Raw genomic sequence first — 5,000 nt, 5'->3', positions numbered from 1 at the left:
AATAGATAGAGCCATCAGAATACAGATAATGTATACAACTGTCCGTATACATGCTGAAAGACTCTGCTCACAATCACAACCACACGTCAGCCACACACCCTTATCACGCACTACTCTCTGCCTGTAACACGCACACAGACAATATGTAAGCACCAGCATGGAACAACACCCAGTGCATCCTCTCCGCCACATTAGACAATCCACACTGTCATAACCAGACTGGGAGGTCCACTCAGAAAACAGAATATCCCACCCACCCGACAACCACCATTGCTCAGCCAAGCCACCAACACCCACACATGTCCTACACAGGGGTGCACCCAACATCACAATACTGCCTCCTCTCACAGCACACAAACAATGGCAGGAATGAAAGACACAGGTCTGCCACAAGCATGGAATGAGAGCGCCGCCTGTCATGAGCCAAAGGTGCATCCTGACGTGGCAAATCAGATGATGCCGCAGGCATCCACTTACTATAATCACAATCAACAAACCGGCCGCCCCGCCCCCCATTAAACCTTTCCTTACAACAATGTGTACCTTAACCTAACCTATATCGTACCGTAACCTAACCTATATCGTACCGTAACCTAACCTATATCGTACCGTAACCTAACCTATATCGTACCGTAACCTAACCTATATCGTACCGTAACCTAACCTATATCGTACCGTAACCTAACCTATATCGTACCGTAACCTAACCTATATCGTACCGTAACCTAACCTATATCGTACCGTAACCTAACCTATATCGTACCGTAACCTAACCTATATCGTACCGTAACCTAACCTATATCGTACCGTAACCTAACCTATGTCGTACCGTAACCTAACCTATGTCGTACCGTAACCTAACCTATGTCGTACCGTAACCTAACCTATGTCGTACCGTAACCTAACCTATGTCGTACCGTAACCTAACCTATGTCGTACCGTAACCTAACCTATGTCGTACCGTAACCTAACCTATGTCGTACCGTAACCTAACCTATGTCGTACCGTAACCTAACCTATGTCGTACCGTAACCTAACCTATGTCGTACCGTAACCTAACCTATGTCGTACCGTAACCTAACCTATGTCGTACCGTAACCTAACCTATGTCGTACCGTAACCTAACCTATGTCGTACCGTAACCTAACCTATGTCGTACCGTAACCTAACCTATGTCGTACCGCAACCTAACCTATGTCGTACCGTAACCTAACCTATGTCGTACCGTAACCTAACCTATGTCGTACCGTAACCTAACCTATGTCGTACCGTAACCTAACCTATGTCGTACCTTAACCTAACCTATGTCGTACCTTAACCTAACCTATGTCGTACCTTAACCTAACCTATGTCGTACCTTAACCTAACCTATGTCGTACCTTAACCTAACCTGTATTGCGCCTTAACCTAACCTGTATTGCGCCTTAACCTAACCTGTATTGCGCCTTAACCTAACCTGTATTGCGCCTTAACCTAACCTGTATTGCGCCTTAACCTAACCTGTATTGCGCCTTAACCTAACCTGTATTGCGCCTTAACCTAACCTGTATTGCGCCTTAACCTAACCTGTATTGCGCCTTAACCTAACCTGTATTGCGCCTTAACCTAACCTGTATTGCGCCTTAACCTAACCTGTATTGCGCCTTAACCTAACCTGTATTGCGCCTTAACCTAACCTGTATTGCGCCTTAACCTAACCTGTATTGCGCCTTAACCTAACCTGTATTGCGCCTTAACCTAACCTGTATTGCGCCTTAACCTAACCTGTATTGCGCCTTAACCTAACCTGTATTGCGCCTTAACCTAACCTGTATTGCGCCTTAACCTAACCTGTATTGCGCCTTAACCTAACCTGTATTGCGCCTTAACCTAACCTGTATTGCGCCTTAACCTAACCTGTATGGCGCCTTAACCTAACCTGTATGGCGCCTTAACGTAACCTGTATTGCGCCTTAACGTAACCTATATTGCGCCTTAACGTAACCTATATTGCGCCTTAACGTAACCTATATTGCGCCTTAACGTAACCTATATTGCGCCTTAACCTAACCTATATTGCGCCTTAACCTAACCTATATTGCGCCTTAACCTAACCTATATTGCGCCTTAACCTAACCTATATTGCGCCTTAACCTAACCTATATTGCGCCTTAACCTAACCTATATTACGCCTTAACGTAACCTATATTGCGCCTTAACCTAACCTATATTGCGCCTTAACCTAACCTATATTGCGCCTTAACCTAACCTATATTGCGCCTTAACGTAACCTATATTGCGCCTTAACGTAACCTATATTGCGCCTTAACGTAACCTATATTGCGCCTTAACCTAACCTATATTGCGCCTTAACCTAACCTATATTGCGCCTTAACCTAACCTATATTGCGCCTTAACGTAACCTATATTGCGCCTTAACGTAACCTATATTGCGCCTTAACGTAACCTATATTGCGCCTTAACGTAACCTATATTGCGCCTTAACGTAACCTATATTGCGCCTTAACGTAACCTATATTGCGCCTTAACGTAACCTATATTGCGCCTTAACCTAACCTATATTGCGCCTTAACGTAACCTATATTGCGCCTTAATGTAACCTATATTGCGCCTTAATGTAACCTATATTGCGCCTTAATGTAACCTACGTTGCGCCTTAACGTAACCTACGTTGCGCCTTAACGTAACCTACGTTGCGCCTTAACGTAACCTACGTTGCGCCTTAACGTAACCTACGTTGCGCCTTAACGTAACCTACGTTGCGCCGTAACGTAACCTACGTTGCGCCGTAACGCAACCCACGTTGCGCCGTAACGTAACCCACGTTGCGCCGTAACGTAACACACGTTGGGCCTTAACCCAACACACGTTGGGCCTTAACCCAACACACGTTGGGCCTTAACCCAACACACGTTGGGCCTTAACCCAACACACGTTGGGCCTTAACCCAACACACGTTGGGCCTTAACCCAACACACGTTGGGCCTTAACCCAACACACGTTGGGCCTTAACCCAACACACGTTGGGCCTTAACCCAACACACGTTGGGCCTTAACCCAACACACGTTGGGCCTTAACCCAACACACGTTGGGCCTTAACCCAACACACGTTGGGCCTTAACCTGCTCTGTAATTGTCATACGACGCGTTAAATTAGTGTAGTGTTGCCTAACTGCAACCCCCGCAATATAGTTTGCTACTCGCACTGCCCGGTCCCCAGTGTATCGCTTCATGTTAAACACCTTGCAGCTATACACTGTAATGTGGATGGCAGCAGGACGTACATGCTCAATGCCCTTTGCAGTTGTTCATTGGCATTTGCAGTTGTTCATTGGCATTTGCATGGCGAAGCACTTAGCCTACGCTGTGGTACGGCCTGTGTCAACTGTCCGCTGATGTTGTACGTCCAAATCACACACTGTACTGCACATTGGTCCTCATGTACTGAATGATACATCGTGGTACATGTGACCGTACAACGACTGCGCCAACAACGGCGAACCATGCGGTCCAAATGTTGTGCACTCAGCTACGTGTCGTCTCCCTATAAGAGCTGGATTGCAGTGTGGTATGCCCTGGATGGCGATCAGCATGAGCCGTCTGTTGATGTAGTGGCGCGTGTTGTCAGACGTAGTCGTCTCTTCTCACACACCGTGATAGCATGGTGCACTGCGTTCCACATCTGCGACATGCGACAGAGGCCGGTTGACAGTCGTTCGCGCAATGGACATCGCATACGTACGGGGGCCACCTTCCACGTGTTCGCGAAGCGTGCACATGTTGTTGCGTGTATGTGGGCAGACATAGTGTGTCGTGACACCTGACACAGGCATGCAACAATCGTTGAATTTGCAAATGGCGATGGACGCCTACGTTTGCTGGTGACGTTACGCAAATGAACAACTGGTAAACCGTTGTGGTGCGGTTGTTCTCGCTAGAGGTGAATCAGTGATGGCGACGATCGGTTGAGCTACCAACCGGTTGTTCCAGCGATACCCACCATGCCCACGAACGTGAATGGCATCTGGGTGTGAAGCGATACGCGGCGGTGGCTGGGTGGGACCGTCCCCGGCCGGTGAGGGGGGGCCTCCCGGCGTGCTGGCCGCGCGGTGCGTGGGCGCACGCGCTACAGCCGGCTGGTGGGGGCGGCCAGTGGCAGGCGCGCCGGCCGACGGAGGCGGCAGGCGGCGCAGCTGCGCGCCGGCGCACCCTGCACGCGGCGCCGTGCGGCCAAAGTAGGTCCTCGCGGGCCCGGTGCGAAGCGCGGTGGACATCTGCAGTGTGCTGGTCCGATTGAGGACTGTGTGCGCTGAGGATGCGCCGCCGCCCGGCGCTCGGCGCCGCGACGCCGTCTGCTGCTCGGTCGCCTCTGCGGTTCTCGCAGGTGGTTTGTATCGCAGCTGTGCGGACGTGTTGGCGCGTGCGCTGTGCTGGGAGAGTTCGCTTCGGCACCCAAGTGGGGCTTTTGTCCTTCTGTGGCGCTGGCGTTGGAGCTGCCGGTCACCGTAGGTGGCGCGTGTTGTCTCCCGCCGGCAATGCCACGACAGCACGCTCCCGGGCCTCTGTCGGCAGCGGCAAGCTCAGTTGGGAGCACGGGTGGTCGCACCTAAAGCGTCTACTCGCCAAACTCCGGGCGATTGCGCCTCTCTCGAACCCGACCAAGTACTTAGGACGGCGCTGCGCGCCGCCGGGACCTGAGAGGGTTTCGAGGTGTATGGTGCAGGGGAGCTCAGCCTCCTCCTGTTTGCAGAATAATTGAGCGGACGCTTGCGTGTTCGCGCGGGCCCCCGGGACACACTCCCGGGCGGCCGGCTGCTCAGCTCTAGTTGACGCAGCTCCCTGGTTGATCCTGCCAGTAGTCATATGCTTGTCTCAAAGATTAAGCCATGCATGTCTCAGTACAAGCCGCATTAAGGTGAAACCGCGAATGGCTCATTAAATCAGTTATGGTTCCTTAGATCGTACCCACGTTACTTGGATAACTGTGGTAATTCTAGAG

At 50.9% G+C, this 5,000-nt stretch overlaps 1 non-coding gene across 1 annotated transcript in view; it reads left to right on the top strand.

Annotated features, from left to right (window-relative positions):
* Positions 1-4,837: 4,837 nt before the first annotated feature.
* Positions 4,838-5,000, top strand: part of LOC124578112 — a 1,910-nt gene continuing 1,747 nt past the window's right edge. The window contains exon 1 of the ribosomal RNA XR_006972658.1: positions 4,838-5,000. This exon is cut by the window's right edge and continues 1,747 nt beyond it. This is a non-coding gene — a ribosomal RNA (small subunit ribosomal RNA).

This window comes from Schistocerca americana, unplaced genomic scaffold (genome assembly GCF_021461395.2).
Source record: "Schistocerca americana isolate TAMUIC-IGC-003095 unplaced genomic scaffold, iqSchAmer2.1 HiC_scaffold_272, whole genome shotgun sequence".
Classification (NCBI taxonomy): domain Eukaryota; kingdom Metazoa; phylum Arthropoda; class Insecta; order Orthoptera; family Acrididae; genus Schistocerca; species Schistocerca americana.
Note: the sequence above shows the minus strand (reverse complement) of the source record. Positions and strands in the feature narration are given on the sequence as shown.